The 25,834-nt window shown below is 47.0% G+C and overlaps 1 protein-coding gene across 2 annotated transcripts in view; it reads right to left on the bottom strand.

The window, feature by feature from the left end:
- The window catches only part of CCDC80 (coiled-coil domain containing 80), a 181,026-nt gene that overhangs the window by 9,224 nt on the left and 145,968 nt on the right, over window positions 1-25,834 (bottom strand). The window lies entirely within an intron of this gene.

Raw genomic sequence — 25,834 nt, 5'->3', positions numbered from 1 at the left:
ATGCCTATGAAGCTCTTTATAAAGCTCTAACCACTTTTATAATTATCTCTATTAAATTTCATATGCTTTTCCCTATCTTCGTATTTCTGAAATGTGTATTTTTACTTTACATCCTGTGAAGAATCTCCAATCAGATGTCACAGTAGGCTGGGGCTGCACTCACTTCTCCACAGAATATGTCACTTCTCTTGAAACAAGACGTCATTAGGAGGCGGTATTGCAGTCACTTACCACAGCTACTGTTACTGCTGTACCCTGATGAAATTTTGGTTCATTAGAAGTGATTGAGTAGCGACCACACCTTCAGTCATTGCCGTCACAGTCACTACATCTAAAACTGCAGTCTCTTGGTCTGAAATGAATTGGAGTGGTGCTAGAAGCAGGGTGAGTGACAGCAGTGCTGCCTCGCAGCTTCTATCACTGCATTCAATTGAATCATCATCAGGGGGTAGCACTAGTGTCACTCACACTTCTATCCTGCCCCCGAGGTCCTGTTGCAGGAGGGGTAAAAGACGCTGCTGAGAAGTGAGTGCAGCCTCCGCTTCCTGTGTCATCCAATTTGAGACCCCTCTCAAAGCAAATGTTACAGGAAGTAAAATAAAAATACACATATAGGAAATAGCAGGATATGGAGAATTGTGCTAATAGGGTTTAATAATACAAGTAATGACACAAGTGGTTAGGTCTTAGATATAGATATTAATAACGGCTATATAGGTATTGATCATTCCTTTATTCTCACCCAGTCCTTTATATGCATCCATACAGAAATATTGCTCCTAGTGTCGTCCATTAGTGTTTAGTATGGCACCTCTTTCATGGCCCTCACAATGTCCCCAACAGACAGCATAAGTCCCCCTCCCAGAATACACCCCCATACTGTTTGATTCTCCTACAGTATATTCAAGCCACACAGAGTGTAAGGTCCAACAGACGCCACCCACAGAGCGCTACCCATACCCACAGTATCATGTCCCCTCCACGCAGCTTTACAAAATTAACACACAGCTCAGCTACATCAACTCGCACACAACTCTGCAATGTCAACACATAGAACTTTGCTACATATACAACTATGTATGTACATACACATATGTGCTACATTAAAACACATACCTCATTATAAAGCACATGCACACACACCTATAGACTCTGGCAGGACCTTCAGTCTTTATATAGACTGAACAGTGGAGTAAGGGACCTGTTGGCTCCCTGATTCACCAAAGTTTTCAGCTGTATCTGTGTTCATGCCCAGAGCAAAAACCTAAATTTCGGAATACTGAATTCTACTCATAATTTTGGTTTGCTAGCATATCCAATAGGTAAATAATTTCATTGAGGTAAAGGACTTTTATATTGTTCTAAAAAATAAGTACATCAAGAAAAAAATAATAATAATGTAGTTATAATGTAGATATAATTTTTTCACGCCCTATGGTAGACAGTTATTCAATGAAATGTAATTTTATCTGTAAAATATAGACATTCCCTCTAATCTGCCGATAGAGGGAGATGTTGTGCTTCCGTATAATCATAAACTATTTCACAGGTTGATTAATACATTGCCCAATCTTATAGGAAATATTAATTAATGTCATTCATAGTAAAACATCTGAATGTTGGCATCTTCTATATTACATATATAATGTATGAAATAATTCTTCGCTTTTAAATTTGTTGTGATTTCTAAATGGGATGCAAGGCAGCAGTCCCACTCTGGCCCTGATATTTGAGACTAATCATATCCCCTCTCCAGCATAGGAAGACATCTCTATTATAAACAACACATTGTAGATGGGGTGGTGGGCTTTTTAATAGATTTTGCATTAGAGTGCATTATGCATGTTTTCTAAAATGAACAGTTTCTTCATTATGTAATTTATAAAACCTAACACCTAATAAACAAAAAAAATACAATATTAATGTGATGCATGTCAACATGACCTTATGGACAACCAATGAGACAGAGAAATCAAATGAATGGTGAAGCCAAGGTCCAAGGTCGGGCAGCAAAAGATCAGGATAACAGAACACTATGAAAAAAGGCACACACCACTGTGCTGACGCTACGACTGGCAATGGTTAACCATCGCCAACCTGCTAAATAGCAAAACAATCACTCAAACGGGAAACACTTGGAGGAAACCCAGCAGACCTGATCTAAATGGACGGCTGAGCTGTCATTCAATATACCGTCAATCCCGGCACGCCCCTATCACTGATTGGGTGGCTGGACTGTCACTGACAATGCTGACAGCCCATCATGCCCCTGCTGCGGACTGGGCAGCTAGCTATCACTCACCACGCCCCTACACCTTTTAGTCTAGATGAGCTGTCACTCACTGCATCCCTAGGACATTGTGAGTGGTGGAGTTGTAACAATTAGTATACTCTTTGGGTTAAAGAAGGTAGGGTATATGTAGGGGGGAAGAAGTAGTGAGAGGGTAAATTACACTTGCTTAATAGTTCTTAAAATAATTATGTGCTCCATACTTTTCCTTTCTTTATCCTTGTGTTCTTATAACATAACTAAACTCAGTAATGTCAGGCAAAACTTTAAAGGGTTATTATCTGGTGGTTTTAGCCTGGATGGGTAGAGTTTAAACTATGGATGCCAATTGTTGGCCTATTTGTGGAAAGTATTAATTCTTACAGCGAAATTATGTTCATTATGTTATTTATAATACATTATTTGCATTGTACAAATTTCATAATGCACCGTATGGACTCTATATTGTTCACTTCTAGGCACTCCACATGCAGGGGAGCAGCAGCTGATCATGACTGAGAATAGCTATAAGGTGTTTTCCTTGTAATGGATTTTCTGCATCAGTGACAAAGCTTTCTTCTTTCTCCTGTGGCTAAGATTTTGTGTGGACTCATCATCTACAAACATATTGTACACTACATCCTGTATGATGATGTGCATAAGGAGATTTTTAGATCAGGAGACCTATCAGAACCCTGGCAATGCTTTTGCTAGGTTGGTGGATTTTCTTTCCCACCAAAGTACCATGTTTTGCGGATTATAAGACGCACTCCAAATTTTGGGAAGGAAAACATTTAAAAAAAAATGGTGGTGTGTTTTATAATCCGCTTTCACGATAGCTTACCTGGGGTGGTGGCGGAGGAGCGGGATCCCAGGTGGCAGGGTTGCTGCTGCAGGAAGTTGGCAGAAGCAGGATATGCGGGACCCAGGTTTGTAGGAGGTGGTGTTTGGTGAAGGTAGGAGTGGGTATCGCAGCTGCTTCTCTTCCTGCTGACAGAGCATGACTGTAGATATCATGTTGATTGACAGTCGGCTCAACATTGCTTAATTATGAGAAGCTGGCTATCAATCAGCATAACATAGGCAGTCACGCAGTCACACTCCTTTGATAGAGCAACCCAGGAGATGAAGAGCTGCTCTGCTGACGTGACTCAGCAAAATAACCGGCAGGAGCGTTCTATGGCTGCTCTAAGCCGGCACAGGGTAGAACAGGCATGTAATTAGTCTGCGTAATGAAACTGAGAGCTTCAATTTGTACAATATCACGTTGATCTGCTTGAGGGCATTGAAAATAAAAAATTAAGTGGGGACTTAAAAGATGGCATCTTCAGGCAGATGTATTTAGAAGAGAGTTACACCTTATCTCCAAGCTGGAAGGTTGGTGGATCCAGTCGACTCTTGTCAGCATGCCTTTTCATCCCTACAGATCTTGAAGAAATCTTCAGTGAGAGCGTCAGCTGCAGGGACACCAGAAGCGGTCGCCACCAGAAGAACCGGCTAGTGACTATAAACGATGAACAGTGATTTTGCGGAAGCCTCACTTTCATGATTATTATTAGATAACTCCACCCAAGGCAACAGCTTGGTCGAGTTGTCATGATGCACATTCGTGAAATGCTATAGAAAGTTAGACAGGATTTGCGTGCTCTGCTGCAAATGGGGGACCAGGCAAAGGAGTAAAGTGAGCCATTTTCGAGAAGCAGTCTACCATGACCCAGATGACAGAGAAACCAGAGGTCACAGGGAGGTCCCTAATAAAGTCCATTGTGATATGTTGCCAGGAAGCTGAAGGAAAAGAAAGTGGTAGAAGATGCCCGGACGGAAGATGCTTAGGAGTATTGTTTCGAACACAGGAAGGAGAGGCAGAAACCTATTCCAGAATATCCTTGCTCATTATAGGCCACCAATAATGGTGAGAAATGAGTTGCATAGTCTTACTCTGCTGGGCATGACCAGCCAAGTTAGAAGCGTGTCCCCATCTGCCTTGATGCTCTTGTCTGCTGGACGAAAATGCAGGAAGAAATCAAAACTAGCTTATTTTGAATTCAGTCTTTGCGGAGACTGTAGGTATGCCAAGTTCTTATGGTCAATGTATATAACAACTGATGGACTGTTCCTTTGAGTAAATAATGCCATTCCTCTAGAGCCATCTTGATCGCCAACAACTCTTGGACGGACTGTTCCTTTAAGTAAATAATGACATTCCTCCAGAGCCATCTTGAGTGCAAATAACTCTTAGTCACTGAGGTGAAGTACCGTATATATATATATATATATATATATATATATATGTATATTGTAGGGATTGTACTCGCTCGGATGCATAGGAGGAAACAGGAGGCACATTCTCTTCAGCGTTCATGTAGGTTTATTCACTCCATAAACCATTTAAGTCAGCAACACAAGGGTAAACAGTCTTACATCAGACAGAAAAGTCCTCAGTGTCCATAGTAGAGCTCCGCTATGTCCAGCACGTAGGCTCTCCAGCCTAAAGATGGTCTCGGTGTGCTGTTCAGGACATCTGTCCCCACGTGGAACCATCCAACACACAGGCCACTCTGCAGTGTCCAGCCAGGACACATGGAAGTCTGTCCACTCTTGCAGACTCCCAAACACACTCTCTCCATTTGCTACACACACACACACCTCTTTACATAGGTGTAACCACACCCAGGAACCCATCACATGATTAGACATGTGGTTCTGACATCACCACAGGTCCTGAAACAAACATAGATAGGCACGGTTATGCCCCTTACCCAGGGGTGAGGTATATGGGTAGCCAGACCCTCCCATCTCTCATAGCTACCCGTAACCCGGACCCAAATATCCTAAACAATTTCTTATTGCTTTATGTGCATTACAGAAAACACTCCGGGTCACATCACAGCGACAAGCCTTCTCTGTGATACATACCTCCCGTCGACTATCCAACCTTTAGCCACGTTACATACCTCCCCCTCTGCCTAAAGCCGTGGGGCTTGGCACTTGTCCTAAACCAACTAGAGACCCCTCTCAGTCGTCCCTGACAGTCAAACCGTCTGTCTAAGTCAGGGCCTGTTATTGAACCCTTTCGTCTGCATTCGTCATCCCTTTCCGTCACATCCTTTGATAATGATGACCCCTTGTCATCTCGTCTGCTACAGGATCTCCCGCTTAATTCACTGAGCCCTGAGCTAACTGAGGAGTCACTATTTCTAGCTCTTCCATCTGACCACCTTCGGTTCTCTCTCGGTCGTTGATCTCTCCTATTGTCATTCTTCGGAGAGCAGCTCTTCTCTTTACGTCTATATCCTCTGTTAACTTCAGCTTGAGGATTTCCAGGCTTTAGGGCACCTCTTCGCCTCTCTAGCAGCTGTTTATTAACTTGCAGTCTCTCAAGCCTCAACTGCTCTACCTCCCTTAGGTATGCCATGCGATATTCCAGGAGCATGCGGATATTCCTAAGACTCTCTCTGGATCCGGCAACCAGGAACAGAACCATCCCATCTTCACCCATGACCTGGACCTCTTCATCAGCGGGTATCCTCAGTCTCTTCAGACCGGATTTATCCACCATCTCCTGCATCACTCTCCCAAGTTTCCCAATGACTTTCGCCACCAGACCTTTAGGTACTTGGACTGTGTCTTCCACTAAGCCCAGCCGACTAAGAGCTTTCCTTTCACGCTCCAAACGTCGAACGGCTTCACCATTCTTCAAAATGATCTTCTGCTTTGTACGGAGGCAGTGTAGGTGCATATCCCTCAGGACAGCCACCCGCTTCACTGTGACTTCCCTAGTTGACAGTATGATCAATTGCTGAGTCTCAGGCGCCCAGTGCACTCTACAAGCCTCTACTGCCTTTCTAAATGCTTCATGCACACCCTTCCTGGCGCACACTTCTCGCATGTCTTCGGGTACTTCTATTATGCTCTTGAAAAGCGGGGTCTCATCTTCATGGACATCTGCCACAACTGGGTGACTCTCTTGTTCCGCTTTTAGCACAAACTCATCCTCAGTCTTTTCTTCCGCTTGAGCCTTTGCCAAGATGGGCATTGGCAACTCCTCTGCCAGGCAGCGACGTTCCTCCTCTCTCTGGAGAAGCTCCTGCTGATGCTTTTCTTGAGCCATTCTGAGCACATCCATATCTTTCAATATGGCCCTATTCATGGCCTGACACGCTGATAGGTGACCTCCGAGTTCAACGACCTCCTTCTCTAGGTCACCCACTTTGTGCTCAATTGCTTGCCTCAGGACCCTTTCTTGTTCAACAGTTTCTTTAATCAGCTCTATGTTATGGTCCTGCTCTTTTTTGGCCAGCACATGTCGCACCACCAGTTCTTTAATTAAACTTTCAAACGGGGGCTCTTGTCCACCCACACTCTGCCTCTTCAGAGTTCCACCTGTTTCTGCAACCACCTCTATGGTCTCTCCTGGGCTCTCTGTCTGTTTACTGTTCGGTACCTCTGGACTCTTGATAACTTCAGAGTTCTCCATCTCTTCAGCATCAGGTACTTCATCATACTGAGCCAGTTCAGTCTTTCCGGGCATTGCAGACGTGGGTCTACAACAGATCTGTTCTAACCCCAGCCCAACACTAACTACCTCAGTGCTAGGGTTTGTCAGAGATAAAGTAACCTCCTCATCAAGGACAATAATGTTATCTGCACCTGACCCTGTCTCTTCCTCATCATCTTTCTTCTCAGAGGGTGTAACTTGTCCCGCCTTTTTGCGTCCCCCGCGATGAGATGAAGATCTGTGATTTTTACTCGGCTCCTCCTTACTGCACTCTTTTCCCTTTGCGCTCGAGTCACAGTCTGAATAGGAGTCACCCCCTCTCCCTCTGTCATCCTGGAACAGCAATTCCCCATTTAAACACGTGTCAGACCCACACTTTCTTCCAGTCACCCGGAACTCTGGACTATCGACCTTAGTTGTCGCTATCTCCTTTTCACACATCACACAATCTGGAATCACTACAGCCGCCTGTTGTGGTGGGGCTCCCTTAGAGTCATTCCGGCTCCGTTCAGAGCAATCAGACACTCCCCTTTCCTCCCACAAGTCCCAAAACCTTTCAAAGTCCTGGCCCATTACAACAGGGAATGGTAAGTCTGGGACTACAGGTACATCATGGCTGGCAATAAACGTGGGTGTCTCAATGATTACCCTGGACACCGGATAATCCCTAGCGACCCCATGAATGCAGTGAACTTCCATCTTCCTTCCGGGAATCAGATAGACAGGGAGTGTGGCGCTCACCAGCGTCACCAGGCTCCCTGAGTCCAGAAGTACAGTTAAGGTACCTTCACACATAACGATATCGTTAACGATATCGTTGCTTTTTGTGACGTAGCAATGATATCGTTAAGGAAATCGTTATGTGTGACAGCGACCAACGATTAGGCCCCTGCTGGGAGATCGTTGGTCGCTGAGCAAAGTCCAGAACTTTATTTCGTCGCTGGATCTCCCGTGGACATCGCTGGATCGGCGTGTGTGACACCGATCCAGCGATGTCTTCACTGGTAACCAGGGCCGCGCTTAGTAACCCGATGTTTACCCTGGTTACCAGCGTAAAAGTAAAAAAAAACAAACAGTACATACTTACCTACTGCTGTCTGTCCCCGGCGCTGTGCTCTGCACTCCTCCTGCACTGACTGTTAGCGTCGGTCAGCCGGAAAGCAGAGCGGTGACGTCACCGCTCTGCTTTCTGGCCGCTGTGCTCACAGCCAGTACAGGAGGAGTGCAGAGAAGCTGAGCGCCGGGGACAGACAGCGGTAGGTAAGTATGTAGTGTTTGTTTTTTTTTACTTTTACGCTGGTAACCAGGGTAAACATCGGGTTACTAAGCGCGGCCCTGCGCTTAGTAACCCGATGTTTACCCTGGTTACCGGCATCGTTGGTCGCTGGAGAGCGGTCTGTGTGACAGCTCTCCAGCGACCAAACAGCGACGCTGCAGCGATCCGGATCGTTGTCCGTATCGCTGCAGCGTCGCTTAATGTGAAGGGGCCTTTACACACACTCCATTGACTTCTACAGAACAGCTCTGTGACATCTTGCCAGATGAAAAGTCAGTACAATATTCTGAACATGTGCTGTTCGAACACTGAACCCGGCAACAGTCCATCAGTGCATTCACCGCCACCCCTTTTTGGGTCACCACCCCTATTTGGGTCGCCACCCCCTTTTGGGTTACCGCCCCCTTGTGGACCATTTTCTCCTTTAGGGCCACCGCCCCTTTTAGGGACTCCACCCCCTTTTGGGCAACTACCCCCTTTTGAGATGCAGCCCCTTTTTGGCCAACCATAATTATTTGGGCTCCGCTCCGTTTTTTTTTTGGGACTCCACCTACTTTTTAGGGACACCACCCCACTCTGGGGTACACCCTGTGGACTTCCCACAGTACTCTCAGGCCTCAGTTTGCACAGCACACCAATGTGACTCTGGCCCTTTAAGAGTCTGCACACTCTAAACCAGCACTGTCTATTTTTTTTTTTCTTTGCTGCAACTGCACTTCACAATGCTCTGCACCGCGGACTTCTTAGACCCGCCAATCCACAGCAAAACTTCGTAACCCAGCCGAGTTACCGCCAGACGCCTTCAGTCTTCGTGGCCCCGCCGAGCCACAGCAAGTCGATCACAGAAGAAAAAAAAGAAATACATGGACTCGCCGGTCCACAGCAAGCACTTGCACACGTGCTTATAGAAAAAAAAAACACAGTCTCTCAGTGACCTCTGGTCAGCATAGCACAGACTCCTGTCTGTTACAAAAAAATTACTGATCCCAATCAGCACAATACACGGTTTTCAGACCGTTACCCGCTGGCAACCTGCACGGGTTCCTGGACACCTCTTGGCCTCAGAGGTGCCCCCGACACAATGTCTCTTTCTTTGTTTCACACTGACCCCGGTCAGCACAACACGGATCTCCATCCGTTCTCAGCTTTACAGCCCAAACACATTTTCTCACAGATCCCAATCAGCATAACACGGATCTCCATCCGTTACCTGTTGGTGGCAGCCACACAGGTTCCCGGATCCCTCTTCTCCACAGAGGTATCCCGTATACAGCAGTTCTCACTGATCCCGATCAGCATTACTCACGGTTGTCAAGACCGTCCACTCTTCTGGCTCAGACCAGCCATTGCTGCAACATGTGCTCCTTGGATCGCTGCCCGCATTCGAAACACCAATTGTAGGGATTGTACTCGCTCGGATGCATAGGAGGAAACAGGAGGCACATTCTCTTCAGCGTTCATGTAGGTTTATTCACTCCATAAACCATTTAAGTCAGCAACACAAGGGTAAACAGTCTTACATCAGACGTAAAAGTCCTCAGTGTCCATAGTAGAGCTCCGCTCTCTCTCAGACCTGTAGGCACACAGGCTGTGCTATGTCCAGCACGTAGGCTCTCCAGCCTAAAGATGGTCTCTGTGTGCTGTTCAGGACGTCTGTCCCCACATGGAACCGTCCAACACACAGGCCACTCTGCAGTGTCCAGCCAGGACACATGGAAGTCTGTCCACTCTTGCAGACTCCCAAACACACTCTCTCTATTTGCTACACACACACACACCTCTTTACATAGGTGTAACCACACCCAGGAACCCATCACATGATTAGACATGTGGTTCTGACATCACCACAGGTCCTGAAACAAACATAGATAGGCCCGGGTATGCCCCTTACCCAGGGGTGAGGTATATGGGTAGCCAGACCCTCCCATCTCTCATAGCTACCCGTAACCCGGACCCAAATATCCTAAACAATTTCTTATTGCTTTATGTGCATTACAGAAAACACTCCGGGTCACATCACAGCGACAAGCCTTCTCTGTGATACATACCTCCCGTCGACTATCCAACCTTTAGCCACGTTACATACCTCCCCCCTCTGCCTAAAGCCGAGGTGGTGTTTGGTGAAGGTAGGAGTGGGTATCGCAGCTGCTTCTCTTCCTGCTGACAGAGCATGACTGTAGATATCATGTTGATTGACAGTCGGCTCAACATTGCTTAATTATGAGAAGCTGGCTATCAATCAGCATAACATAGGCAGTCACGCAGTCACACTCCTTTGATAGAGCAACCCAGAAGATGAAGAGCTGCTCTGCTGACGTGACTCAACAAAATAACCGGCAGGAGCGTTCTATGGCTGCTCTAAGCCGGCACAGGGTAGAACAGGCATGTAATTAGTCTGCGTAATGAAACTGAGAGCTTCAATTTGTACAATATCACGTTGATCTGCTTGAGGGCATTGAAAATAAAAAATTAAGTGGGGACTTAAAAGATGGCATCTTCAGGCAGATGTATTTAGAAGAGAGTTACACCTTATCTCCAAGCTGGAAGGTTGGTGGATCCAGTCGACTCTTGTCAGCATGCCTTTTCATCCCTACAGATCTTGAAGAAATCTTCAGTGAGAGCGTCAGCTGCAGGGACACCAGAAGCGGTCGCCACCAGAAGAACCGGCTAGTGACTATAAACGATGAACAGTGATTTTGCAGAAGCCTCACTTTCATGATTATTATTAGATAGCTCCACCCAAGGCAACAGCTTGGTCGAGTTGTCATGATGCACATTCGTGAAATGCTATAGAAAGTTAGACAGGATTTGCGTGCTCTGCTGCACATGGGGGACCAGGCAAAGGAGTAAAGTGAGCCATTTTCGAGAAGCAGTCTACCATGACCCAGATGACAGAGAAACCAGAGGTCACAGGGAGGTCCCTAATAAAGTCCATTGTGATATGTTGCCAGGAAGCTGAAGGAAAAGAAAGTGGTAGAAGATGCCCGGACGGAAGATGCTTAGGGGTATTGTTTCGAACACAGGAAGGAGAGGCAGAAACCTATTCCAGAATATCCTTGCTCATTATAGGCCACCAATAATGGTGAGAAATGAGTTGCATAGTCTTACTCTGCTGGGCATGACCAGCCAAGTTAGAAGCGTGTCCCCATCTGCCTTGATGCTCTTGTCTGCTGGACGAAAATGCAGGAAGAAATCAAAACTAGCTTATTTTGAATTCAGTCTTTGCGGAGACTGTAGGTATGCCAAGTTCTTATGGTCAATGTATATAACAACTGATGGACTGTTCCTTTGAGTAAATAATGCCATTCCTCTAGAGCCATCTTGATCGCCAACAACTCTTGGACGGACTGTTCCTTTAAGTAAATAATGACATTCCTCCAGAGCCATCTTGAGTGCAAATAACTCTTTGTCACTGAGGTGAAGTACCGTATATATATATATATATATATATATATATATATTGTAGGGATTGTACTCGCTCGGATGCATAGGAGGAAACAGGAGGCACATTCTCTTCAGCGTTCATGTAGGTTTATTCACTCCATAAACCATTTAAGTCAGCAACACAAGGGTAAACAGTCTTACATCAGACAGAAAAGTCCTCAGTGTCCATAGTAGAGCTCCGCTCTCTCTCAGACCTGTAGGCACACAGGCTGTGCTATGTCCAGCACGTAGGCTCTCCAGCCTAAAGATGGTCTCGGTGTGCTGTTCAGGACATCTGTCCCCACGTGGAACCATCCAACACACAGGCCACTCTGCAGTGTCCAGCCAGGACACATGGAAGTCTGTCCACTCTTGCAGACTCCCAAACACACTCTCTCCATTTGCTACACACACACACCTCTTTACATAGGTGTAACCACACCCAGGAACCCATCACATGATTAGACATGTGGTTCTGACATCACCACAGGTCCTGAAACAAACATAGATAGGCACGGTTATGCCCCTTACCCAGGGGTGAGGTATATGGGTAGCCAGACCCTCCCATCTCTCATAGCTACCCGTAACCCGGACCCAAATATCCTAAACAATTTCTTATTGCTTTATGTGCATTACAGAAAACACTCCGGGTCATATCACAGCGACAAGCCTTCTCTGTGATACATACCTCCCGTCGACTATCCAACCTTTAGCCACGTTACAATATATATATAGGAATCCAAAAAACGGAGGTAGCACACCATTAGTAGTGGAAAAAGCAGGAGCTACTTTTATTAGCCCATCTCAGCAACGTTTCGGGTTCTTGTAGATGTAAACCTTTTTCAAGCTTTTTTTTTTCACATCAACCAGAACCAAAAGGTTGCTGAGATGTGCTAATAAAAGTAGCTCCTGCTTTTTTCACTATTAATGGTGTGCTGCCTCCATTTTTTGGATTCCTACATTTGAGGTTCGTCTATGCCTGGGGGGGCTGTGCACCCGACTCTATTTTTCTATTTTCACTTTTGTGTTTTTTGTGCTGCTCTAATACTTACAGTATATATATATATATATATATATACTAGCTATTGAACCCGTTCTACGCCCGGGTGGCGAGCATTTATATTGGTATATGGTCTCCATCCTGGTATGTGCTGCTCCATCCTGCGTCCCCATCCTGTCATGCGCTGCTCCCATCCTGCGTCCCCATCCTGTCATGCGCTGCTCCATCCTGCGTCCCCATCCTGTCATGCGCTGCTCCCATCCTGTGTCCCCATCCTGTCATGCGCTGCTCCCATCCTGCGTCCCCATCCTGTGATGCGCTGCTCCCATCCTGTGATGCGCTGCTCCCATCCTGCGTCCCCATCCTGTCATGTGCTGCTCCATCCTGCGTCCCCATCCTGTCATGTGCTGCTCCATCCTGCGCCCCATCCTGTCATGCGCTGCTCCATCCTGCGTCCCCATCCTGTCATGCGCTGCTCCCATCCTGCGTCCCCATCCTGTCATGTGCTGCTCCATCCTGCGCCTCCATTCTGTCATGTGCTGCTCCCATCCTGCGCCCCCATTCTGTCATGTGCTACTCCCATCCTGCGCCCCCATTCTGTCATGTGCTGCTCCATCCTGCGTCCCCATCCTGTCATGCGCTGCTCCATCCTGCGTACCCATCCTGTCATGCGCTGCTCCCATCCTGTGATGCGCTGCTCCCATGCTGCGTCCCCATCCTGTGATGCGCTGCTCCCATCCTGCGTCCCCATCCTGTTATGTGCTGCTCCATCCTGCGTCCCCATCCTTATGTGCTGCTGCATCCTGCGTCCCCATCCTTATGTGCTGCTGCATCCTGCGTCCCCATCCTTATGTGCTGCTGCATCCTGCGTCCCCATCCTTATGTGCTGCTGCATCCTGCGTCCCCATCCTTATGTGCTGCTCCGTCCTGCGTCCCCATCCTTTCATGTGCTGCTCCATCCTGCATCCCCATCCTGTTATGTGCTGCTCCCATCCTGCGTCCCCATCCTTATGTGCTGCTCCCATCCTGCGTCCCCATCCTTATGTGCTGCTCCATCCTGCGTCCCCATCCTTATGTGCTGCTCCATCCTGCGTCCCCATCCTTATGTGCTGCTGCATCCTGCGTCCCCATCCTTATGTGCTGCTGCATCCTGCGTCCCCATCCTGTTATGTGCTGCTCCATCCTGCGTCCCCATACTGCCTCTGACCCGCTCGGCGCCAAGTGCTGGGGGGCCTGAGCAGGCGGGGACACCGGTGCGCTGTGGGGGTCAGGTGCCGGTATCGCCGCCAGCTCAGGCCCCCCAGCACTTGCTATACTCACCTGTCTGTCCCGTTCCATCGCTGAGCGCCGCCATCTTCCCGGTCTCCTGGCCGTGACTGTTCAGTCAGAGGGCGGCGCCAGCGCGCATTAAGCGCGTCATCGCGCCCTCTGAACTGAAGGTTACAGGCCGAAGACCGTGAAGATGTCGGCGCTCAGCGATGGAACGGGGACAGGTGAATATAGCTCATACTCACCCTCCTGGCGGTCCCTGCTTCTTTGTTGGAGATCGCGGTGTGCGTTCAGTGTGAACGCACACCGCGATCTCCCGGGAGCGTCACTCTGTGAGGCCCAGACTGCGCCGGCGCTTGCGCCTGCGCAGTCTATAGAGGCTTCGGACAGAGTGACGCTCCCAGCGTTATATTATAGATATATATAGATATATATATATATATATATATATACACACACACAGTGAACTATGTATGGGTTTATTGTGTGACTAATGATAATGTAACATCTGTCCTGAAGGCAGGTCTCACCCAGGTGTTAATGTGTATTTTCCTGAGACAGCAGACTTCTGTCTCCAAATCTCACCAGGGGGGTCCTGTTGTGATCCAAGAAGAAAGGGAACATTTGACACCTCCTAGCTCTTTGGAAGAGAGATGTCACTTACAGTCTGACACTATCTGTGGGAAGCTTTACAGGAATAATCTCAGAGAAATAATATATTAATTGGGGGCATGGCTGTGCTCCAATAAAAAACAAGCAATTAGAATATCAACTTGAGGGGCTGGACTAGAAATCTGACCTCCAGGTTGACTCTATAAATTTGGCTTGTATACAGCAAAAATTGTTCACATGTGAGGGCAGCCAAAGCTGATGTGTTCCACCAACTCCATATTTACCCCCCTCAGGGAGCAAAAGCAGACTACAAGTTAGCTATTTTTGTAAGTTTTTTTCCTGCTATTTTGTACTGCTTTGCATAGTTGTATGTCTTTTTGTTATCATATTTTAATACCTATTTCTTACTGTAAGCACTGAACCTTTTTGTATTAAAGCATAAAACTTTAACATGTTGAACCTTGAATGTTCTAAAAGAATCCATAGCCTTAAACTGTATGATCCGTATGAGTGATAGACAGTATTAGTACTATTTCCGGGACTCATCGCCCGTGTATTCGGTGAGTGGTGGCAGCGTGTATGAGCGGGTGTGTGGTCTGGCCTCGGTGTGTGATTTATGCTCCCATTACAGCATAGGACAGAGGTTGAATGCTCGACTGAGAGAGTGGGGAGATAGATTAACCCTTGCAGGCACAACCCCAAGTCACATGCTGAGAGTCGGTAAGTGACGAATTAGTGACACCACGGAGAGACATCCGTGACAGTCACCAATCGAGTAGTTTCGTTTAGGAGCAGGGGAGATCTTGGAGAAGAAACAGCAGGTTGCCATACGGCATGGATTGATGACTTCTGTGTGGTAACTGCCCCTGCTCCAGAGGATGAAGTATCCACTTCCAGGAAGAATTGTTTGCATATCTCGGGTTTGTGTAGCACAGAAGCAGAAGAGATAGCCTCTTTTAGGGAGAAAAATGCCTCCTTAGTCCATATCTTGGCATTGGCACCCTTACGAATATTCACTCGTCCGGGAAGAGTAATAAGGAATAAATTGATTGTAATAGTTGGCAAAACCTAGTAACTGCTGAACTGCCTTAACAACTTCTGGGGGTGGCTAAAGACAACTTCTCCAGATCCATCCTCATCCTTGTATCCAAGATGATATATATTCTTACGAAAGGCAGAGAGGACTGCTTGAAGATGCATTTCTCATACTTAGCGTACAGGTGATTTTCTCTAAGCCTTTGCAAGACGGCGAAAATTTCTGTTACGAGAAGGCAGGTCAGGAGAGAAAACTAGGGTATCGTCCAGGTACACCACACAGGAGTAAAGGAGATATCTGAAGATGACATTCACAAACTCTTGGAAGACAGCTGGGTCGTTATTGAGCCCAATCTGCATAACATGGTATTCGTAGTGACTGTATTGGGTGTTGAAAGCGGTCTTCCACTCGTCCCCATGGCATATGCGGATCAGATTATATACTCCTCTGAGACAGTGAAGATCTTGGCACCTCCAAGGTGATCCAAATAATTCTGGAATCAAGGGCAACAGATATTTGTCTTGATCGTGATCTGGTTCAGGCCCTTATAATCTATACAAGGCTGGAGTGTTCCATCTTTCTTAATAAAGAAAAAAATACAGCTCCTGCTGGTAAGAGCAACTTTTGGATGAATCCCCTTGCAAGATTTTCCTTGTCCTTGATGTACTCATACATGGCTTGGGTCTCAGCCTAAGGTCGGCGTCACACTAGCGATGAATACTGACGAATGCTATGCGATAAAACATCGCATAGCACTTGGACCAGTATTCATCTATGGGGCTGCTCCCATCACCGTTTTTGAGTCTCTACTCACTCGCACCCATATAAGCCTATGGGTGCGAGTGAGACAACGCACATCACTCGGATATCATCCGAGTGATGTGCGTTATACCCTGACCCCGGAAAATGAGGATGGAGAAGTTAATTTCTCCGCCTCTTCTGCAGCTGTGCTCTGATCCTCTCTGTGCAAGAGGCTCGGAGCACAGACGCATGACACTTGTCTCCTGCTCGCAGCAGAGCAGGAGCCGAGGTTCATTAGCATATTGCATCCGATGCTCTCGCATTGGATGCCATACGCTCATCTGACCCCGGCCTATGACGGGGTAGATACGACCTCGAGGAGGTGAAGATCCTAGGAGCAGGTCAATGGGACAGTTGTATAGCCTGTGTGGAGGCAACTTCTCTGCTTCCTTCTTATCAAAGATGTCAGTGTACAACCAGTAAGTGGGTGGTAAGCTAGACGGAGTCACTGGTAATCGAAGAGAACGTATAGGGGCAAGACACTTCTCGTGGCAAGACAGTCCCCAATGAAGCACTTCACCGGATCTCCAGTCTCCAGTCTAGAGGTTTGTGGAGACATAGCCATGCCAGGTCCAGGAGCAGAGAATGTAACAGGTTATGAAGTACATAGAATGCAATCTTCCCCATATGCAGAATTCCTACCCGAAGTTCCACATTCTTAGTAACAAAATGCACGACTTCAAATGTGGCCTTTTCACTGACAGATGACACCATCAAAGGACTCTGAAGGCATAGGACAGAAATCTGGTACTGATCCACCACGTACTGCTACATGTGAAGTTTCCAGCACCACCAGAATCTAGATAGGCCATCTCTGTGAACCACTCAACACTGATACGAATAAAGTCAATGGTAGAGAGGAATTACTTTCATCCTGAAGTAGCCTCTCCAACAGACCCTAGGCTTGGAAGTTTCCCGACTTCCACTATGGTGTTCCTGCTGTTGCTTGGCTAGCTTGACATGGTCAAACTGCATGAGTTCAGGAGAGACAGCTGAAGCAGACGGCTGGGGAATGAACAGCCTCTGAAATCCAGACAAAGAGATTTTCTATCTCATGCCACCTCTTGGGATAATTCTTGGAACCTGAGGTCGATACGGATAGCCGGGGAAATTAGGTCGTCAAAGTTAGCAGGGATGTCTCTGCCAGCCAGTTTGTCTTTAATTTTTCCCAGACGGCGGCTACCAGCGCTTTGTTATGCCAACCATGTTCAGAAGACATGGAGCGGAATTGGATTCTAAATTGACCCATTGTCAGACTACCCTAATGCAGTCTAAGGTGAGAGGATGCAGCAGAGGTGACACGGCCTGGCCCATCACAGACCTTGCGGAACACCCAGAGGAAGGCCTACAGATCTGAGGTCACAGTATCCCTTCTCTCCCGTAAGGGGTTGAGCCATACAAACGCTTCTCCTCCTGGTTGGCACATCAAAAATTTCATTTTGTCATAACGTGGTCGAGCAAACAAATGAGGACCAGTTCCAGCAGCTGCTGAGGTTTATGCAACTTGAACTGGCGCTGGTACAGATGAGGCAGCTGGCGTCACTGCATTTGAACAGCTGCTAACCGACTGCAAGTTGGTCAGAATTTGATCATGCTGCTCGCACTGCCCGGATATCTCCTGGTACAACTCTTCGAGCGGAGGGGCATTAGAGCCAGTGGGGTCAATGGCCTGAACAAACTGTCACACTGGTGGATCGTGGACCACTGCGCCTTGGGCCGGGGAGAACCTGGATGGGCATAACTAAGCAAACACCAGGGTTTTCACTAGAGCCCCTGATGGTGGGGTTAGACTTGAGTCACAGGTGGATGCCAGGTGCCACTCCAGGACAGGTACCACTGCAGCTGACCCCAATGTTCAGGACAGCAGACAGGTACTCAGTGTCCAAGGCAGGATGAGATTCTGATGGAAAAGATGATATAGCTTGTTAAGAAGAGACCGACACTAGTACTGGTTTAGATAATGAGGGTCTCAAGCACAGGTCCTGGTTCAGAGACCGCCAGAGCAGTTTTAGGTTCAGGTACCACTGATGCCGTTTCAGGTGCAGGTACTGCAAATGCAGTTCCAGGTGCAGGTACCTCAGGCACGGTTTCAGGTGCAGGTACCACAAGAACGGCTTAAGGATCAGGTACCATCAGAGTGGCTTCAGGTTCAGGTACCACAGGTGTGGTTTGAGGTACAGGTAAATGGGACAGATTCAGGAAGCTAACAACAGACTAGCAGCTTGCAGACTAACTAGACAATTTTTGCTCAGGCACTTCCAAACAGGTGGCTTTGCCTTAAGTACTAAATGCTTCCCAGCTATCGGCTGGGGACACATTGGAAGCTTGCACGCTGTCCCTTTTAGAAACAAGAAATTGCGCACGCACACTTGCTCCCTAACCGCACTGCCAGGAGACCTGGTTGGGATGTGCAGACCCTGGGGCACGGCAATCGGAGCAGGAGACGTGACAGGGCTGCCTGGGTGGTGAGTAAGTCACAATCCTTGTCGGGGGGAAGGAGGAGCAGAGGCATATATAATATGATGATTGCAATATATTAAAAAGGATAAAAACTTTGATGGGAGTGCTTTTTTAAGTTCAGATGATTCGGCCCTCCATAACGGTCCTAATTTTTTATGTGGCCTCTTGGCATAATTAATTGTCCACTTGTGTTTTAGACAAAAAGGGTTTACTACAATCTTATCTGATTCCACAAATTGTAGCCATGGAGAATATTACATAAAGATTGTTTTATATTTTTTAATGCAAAATATTTTAGTTTTAGTTTAAGTTAATATTAAATCCCCAAAATAAAAATTATTAAATAATCCATATGTATTTTAGAAGACAACAATTTAATACATATTTTCATTGCACCTTTGATGTTGACAACCAGGATGGCAAATGTCACTAGTTCCCAAGACCTCCCTGTATGAGAAGAAATGACTTGTATTTTCCATAACTTTCAGGCGATACTAAGTGTCTGGAAAACACATGTCTGTTCAGACTAGTGTTTGTTGGGCAGGTAGCCAAGTGAAAGAAAGTCATCAGCTTGTAAAATAAATAGTTTTAAACGTGACTTTGGATTAGTTTTACAACTATATAAAAGTGTATGAAACTGAATTAATGCACAATATTGTGCAATTACTCAGAAGAGAACATAACATCAAAGCAGGTTCCGTAGATATTATGGAAAGAGGGAGATCCAAATTGGTTGGTCCTATATACAGTACATTCCTATTGGCTGCATAAAACGTTGAAGAACTTCCCACTGCATTGCTGGCAAACAAGAGGTGGGTTACAGGTCCTAGTGTCAAGAAAGGGTGGTAAAATCTATGAGCATAATATTGGTGTTCTATGTCCGCCTTCTTTTTTGTGAACTAGGGTTGAGCGACTTTTACTTTTATAGGATCGGCTCGGGTTTCACGAAACCCGACTTTTTCAAAAGTCGGGTCGAGTGAAATCGGCTGATCCTATAAAAAAAGTCGTGGTCGGGGTCGGCCGAAACTCGAAACCCAATGCAGTGCATTGGGTTTCCAATAGTTCCCAGGGTCTGAAGGAGAGGAAACTCTCCTTCAGGCCCTGCGATCCATATTTAAGTGTAAAATAAAGAATTAAAATAAAAAATATCGCTATACTCACCCTCGGACGCGCCCTGGTACTAACCGGGAACCTTCCTTCTTTCGAATCAGCGCTTGCAGGACCTTGCGGTGACGTCGCGGCTTGTGATTGGTCGCGCGACCGCCCATGTGACCGCTCGCGCGACCAATCACAAGCCGCGACGTCACCGCAAGGTCCTGCAAGCGCTGATTCTTAGGAAGGAAGGCTGCCGGAAAGAAGCAGGGCGCGTCCGAGGGTGAGTATATTCCTATTAGGTATATACTCACCCTCGGACGCGCCCTGCTTCTTTCCGGCAGCCTTCCTTCCTAAGAATCAGCGCTTCCAGGACCTTGCGGTGACGTCGCGGCTTGTGATTGGTCGCGCGAGCGGTCACATGGGCGGTCGCGAGACCAATCACAAGCTGCGACGTCACCGCAAGGTCCTGCAAGCGCTGATTCGAAGGAAGAAAGGCTGCCGGTTAGTACCAGGGCGCGTCAGAGGGTGAGTATAGCGATATTTTTTATTTTAATTCTTTATTTTACACTTAAATATGGATTCCGATACCGATTTCCGATATTGCAAACATATCGGAACTCGGGATCGGAATTCCGATACCAGATTCAGAAGATCGCCGACTTCATGGCCGACCCCACACAGGGGTCGGGTCGGGTTTCATGAAACCCGACTTTGCCAAAAGTCGGCGACTTCTGAAAATGGCTGACCCGTTTCGCTCAACCCTATTGTGAACTATGATGAGTCCTTGTGTTTTATGTATTTGAAATACTTGGTAGTTGTTACAATTGGAGTATTAGCAACAGATGCTGCTTATCTTGGAGGCACTGTGTTAGGCCGGTTTCACACGTCAGTGGCTCCGGTACGTGAGGTGACAGTTTCCTCACGTACCGGAGACACTGACTCACGTAGACACATTGAAATCAATGTGTCTCTGCACATGTCAGCGTGTTTCACGGACCGTGTGTCTGTGTGCAAAACATGGAGACATGTCAGTCTTCGTGGGAGCGCACGGATTACACGGACCCATTAAAGTCAATGGGTCCGTGTAATACACGTACCGCACATGGACGCTGTCCGTGTGCAGTCCGTGTGCCGTGCAGGAGACAGCGCTACAGTAAGCGCTGTCCCCCCAGCGTGGTGCTGATGCCACCATTCATATCTTCTCTCCAGCAGCATTCGCTGGAAAGAAGATATGAAAAATCCTTTTTTTTTTTTTCGTGTTTAAAATAAAGATCCCTGTCCCCAACCCCCTCCCACCCCCTGTGCGCCCGCCCGCTGTTAATAAAATACTCACCCGGCTCCCTCGCAGCTTCCTCTCAGCGCCAGCTCCTCCTGTATGAGCGGTCACGTGGTGCCGCCGATTACAGTCATGAATATGCGGCTCCACCTCCCATAGGGGTGGAGCCGCATATTCATGACTGTAATGGGCGGCACCACGTGACCGCTCATACAGGAGAAGGTGCGGCGCGGAGAGGACGCTTCGAGGGAGCCAGGTGAGTATTTTAGTAACAGCGGGCGGGCGCACAGGGGGTGGGAGGGGGGTGGGGACAGGGATCTGTATTTTAAACACAAAAAAAAAAAAAAGGATTTTTCATATCTTCTTTCCAGCGAACGCTGCTGGAGAGAAGATATAAATGGCGGCTTCAGCACCAGATGCAGGGGTCAGCGCTTATCTCTAGCGCTGTCTCCTGCACGCTCATAGACACCTAACATGACTAGGTTATTTTTTACCTAAGTGGTGAAAAAAAATTCCAAACTTTGCTAAAATAAAATAAATAAATTGCGCCATTTTCCGATACTCGTAGCGTCTCCATTTTCCATGATCTGGGGTCGGTTGAGGACTTATTTTTTGCATGCCGAGATGACGTTTGTAATGATAGCATTTTGGTGCAGATACGTTCTTTTGATCGCCCGTTATTGCATTTTAATGCAATGTCGCGGCGACCAAAAAAACGTAATTCTGGCGTTTCGAATTTTTTTCTCGCTACGCCATTTAGCGATCAGGTTAATGCTTTTTTGTAATTGATAGATTGTTCGATTCTGAACGCGGAGATACCAAATATGTGTAGATTTGATTTTTTTATTGATTTATTTTGATTGGGGCGAAAGGGGGGTGATTTAAACTTTTATATTTTTTTTATTTTTTTCACTTTTTTTTCATTTTTTTTTAACTTTTGCCATGCTTCAATAGCCTCCATGGGAGGCTAGAAGCAGGCACAGCACGATCGGCTCTGCTACATAGCAGCGATCTGATGTTCACTGCTATGTAGCAGAATTGCAGGTGTGCTGTGAGCGCCGACCACAGGGTGGCGCTCACAGCTACTGGCGATCAGTAACCATAGAGGTTTCAAGGACCTCTATGGTTACCATTCTGAAGCATAGCCGACCTCCGATTATGTGACGGGGGTCGGCGATGACGTCATTTCCGGCCGCCCAGCCGGATGCGGTAGTTAAATGCCGCTGTCTGCGTTTGACAGCGGCATTTAACTAGTTAATAGGCACGGGTAGATCGCAATTCTGCCCGCGCCTATTACGGGCACATGTCAGCTGTTCAAAACAGCTGACATGTCCCGGCTTTGATGCGGGCTCACCGCCGGAGCCCGCATCAAAGCGGGGCTTCTGACCTCGGACGTACTATCCCGTCCGAGGTCAGAAAGGGGTTAAAAAATGCTGCAAAAATGCAATGTGTGAGCATAGCCTTATTGCTTATGTGTATGTGGGTCGCCCGCCAGGGCCTGGGGTACTCGGGACCGGGTCTGTGGCCCTGGGCACCCAAGTAAAAGGGGAAAGGTCTTTTAAGGGAGTTGTAGGAATAAAGTTTGTATTCGTGACACCACCTGTGGTTCTCGGTCAGAGGGGACCGACGCCGCTTAAAGGTGTCCTCTGGGGCGATGTTATGGCAGCAAAGATGGTGACACTTCCCACAGATGAAGCGGGGTCCCCAGGGCTCCCAAGGTGTATGGCGATGATGGTGTATGCCAGTCAATGAGTAAAGGATACAGCGTTGTTAAGTCTTTACCTGGTTTAGGCTATGTGCACACATTGCGGATTTCCTGCGGATCCGCAGCGTTTTTTTCCGTGCAGAAACGCTGCAGATCCGCAAGTGATTTACAGTACAATGGAAATCAATGGAAAAAAAATGCTGTGCACACTTTTCGGAAAATTCCGTGTGGAAACGCTGTAGATTAAAAGAAGAAGCATGTCAATTCATTTTTGTGAATCTGCAGCGTTTTTGTACCCATTCCATTATAGAAATCTGCAGGGGTAAAAAATGCAAGAAATCCGCAGTAAATCCGCATTAAAAACGCACCAAATCCGCACCTGCGTTGTCTGCCAAGAGATGCAGAATCCACACAAAAAATTCCACAGGCAATTCTGCAACATGGGCACATAGCCTTACTGTTGTTGTAGTCAGCCTCAGTCCAGGGTACCGGCAACAGGTGTTGATGGAGTCCAGGCAGCCTGAAGATAAGAGGAAATCCCTTTGCCAGGTCAGTTTGGGAGCCTTCCAATTTGCGCTAATTACTAGTCCCTTGCTGCCTGTAGTGTTCTGACAAGGTCCTCGGTTACTCTCTGTCCTGGGACAGTCCCTGCATGGTAGGCAACTTGAGCCGTTCCTTTGGGGTCTCTGCACACGGTGACTCTGGGCTCTAGTTGTTGCTGTACCTCAGGTATTAGGTGGGCAAGTCACTTTTAGCTTCCTGCCCTCCGGTTCTGCTGTTGGACTTGCAGTGCCACACAGCCTCGGCTTCCTGGTTTCTGCACTCTGCTTAGAGGGGCCCAGTCGCAGCCCTCCTCTAGCTCTTAGGTTCTTCTGTGCTCCTCCACTGTCTGCTACCAACTGTCTACCTCCTCCTCCAGACCAGGATGTATATCGGGAAGTTCCCCTTAAATCAGGTTTAGAGCTCTCCCTCCTGGCCTGGAGTCAGAAAGTGTTGCATGTAAGATTACCTGCCAAATGGATCCTTCCTGTCTCCAGGCATGGCATTACCCTCCCCGAGAGGAAGGCAGTACCACTGTGGTACCCAAACTCCTGGAGTGCCACGCATGTACTGTAGTTGCTCTAAACTATGGTGTGTGATATGTATATATTTTATAGGTAAGTTGGTCAATCCACTGTGAATTGACTTTTGAGTAAAGTTTCCTGAGCGATCCAGGTATTCGGGTTTCCTATGTAGCTATTCAGTAAACGCTATAGCTTGCCGAATAAGGAGGGAGTCGAACAAATTCGCTCATCTCTAATTATGACCTGCACTATGACAGGGTCATAAATATGCTGCAGATTCAGAAGCATTGGTGGTTAAAATATATTCCTCAAATAACAATTGCAAACTGTGATATCACAGTACAACATGGAAAATTAAACACTGATACATTTACTGGCAAATTACTGCACAGGAACAAGAGCAATAAGGGCTTGTTCGCACGTTGTGCTTTTGATGCAGTTTTTTTTCCAGCACACTTTTGCAGCAGGAAAAAAGCAGCATTTTACAATATCAGCAGATGTCTGAAATCTCATGCACATGTTGCTTATTTTTTTCCTTGCAAATCCAATTGATTAGGGACAACTTCCAAAAATGAGAATACCCCTTTAACTGTAGAGAGACACAGTTTATGTATAATTTTCTTTACTTGTAAACTCAATGGCTTTTATCTACAGCAGGCATGCTTTTATGGTACATTCTTTCCAAGTGAATCATGAAACTCAATAGGTGTACACATGTACCATCTAATTTCCTATCCTCCCCCAAACTTTAGAATTTTTTTTTAATACATAAACAAACACCAGGTTTATACATACATAAGCGATGTTCTGGGAAAGAAAAATATACACATGCAATTCAATCTTAAAAAGCACCTGTCAGCAGGTTTTTAATATTTATTCTGAGAGCAGCATGATGTAGTAATAGAAACCCAGATTCCAGCGATGTGTCACTTATTAGGCTGTGTGCTATAGTTTCAATACAATCAGTGTTTTATCAGCAGGAGATTATCACAATAGGACTAGGTCTCACATGCAAATCAGTCAGGGTAATATGTGTAATCCTGCCCCCACCAGCTTCTTGACAATTTACCCTGTACACAGTAAGCTACCAACCAAAGGTGTGGGCGAGGTTATACATAGCTTAGAATTCAAAGCACTGCTACATCTACAACAGAGAAAACAGGGATCCTATCCAAACTACACCAAGCAGTCCAGTAAGTGAACAGTCAGACAGCCATACTACATGCGAGAGGATCGCATCGCAATCCTTGGACTGGCCAACGGCTCTCCTGACCTGAATGTGACAGCATGTATTACTATGAAGCTGTCACGCGCAGGTCAGGATAACTGACGGCTGGTCTGAAGGTTGCTGTCACGATACGTATAGCGACCCCATGGGGGGGTCATTAGCAGACGGCGCAGCAAATACACAATGGGATGGAAAAGGGGGCCCTATCAATATGGAAATTAAGGAATGGTCACCTGCAGCTCAAACCTGAGCCTGACCCTGCACTCCCCTAATGCCCTAAGCGGGTCCTTCCCCCCTGTTCAGGAACCCCATCCCTCACTGTCACCACACACTGCCCTGGCTAGTGCACTGGCTGGCAAAGAGAGCTAGCCTGACCACTGCAGATAGTATCACACAAGGGACAGTGACAAACAAGAAAGGGACGAGGAGAAAACACCACACTTAGCTTCCAGACAATGCTGCCAATCTCCACACCGCAGATAGCACAGCAACAGGACTCCAAAACACCTGAAGTGGCTGATACCAGAGAGCTGCTCCTGCAAGGCTGGTCTCAATAGAGAAAGTATGTCACCATCAGTCAGCTGATGCATCAGGTGACCATTTAAAGGATGGTGGAAGTGGTCCCCTCCACATCAGCTGACCTAACAGCACTGCAGTTACACCAGATTGCCAGCAGGGGAAAAAAACCTGACATTAACCCTCGATGGTCCTGAAAGGAAAAAGCAACATTAACCCCTTTCTGACATCCGACGTACTATCCCGTCCATGTCCAGTACAAAAAAGGAACAGCATCCCATCCAGGTGATGAAAGATTAAAAGAGC

The sequence above is a fragment of the Ranitomeya imitator genome, chromosome 3 (assembly GCF_032444005.1).
Source record: "Ranitomeya imitator isolate aRanImi1 chromosome 3, aRanImi1.pri, whole genome shotgun sequence".
NCBI classification, from domain to species: Eukaryota; Metazoa; Chordata; class Amphibia; order Anura; family Dendrobatidae; genus Ranitomeya; species Ranitomeya imitator.
The sequence above is the reverse complement of the archived record's forward strand: the minus strand, read 5'-3'. Positions and strand labels throughout refer to the sequence as shown.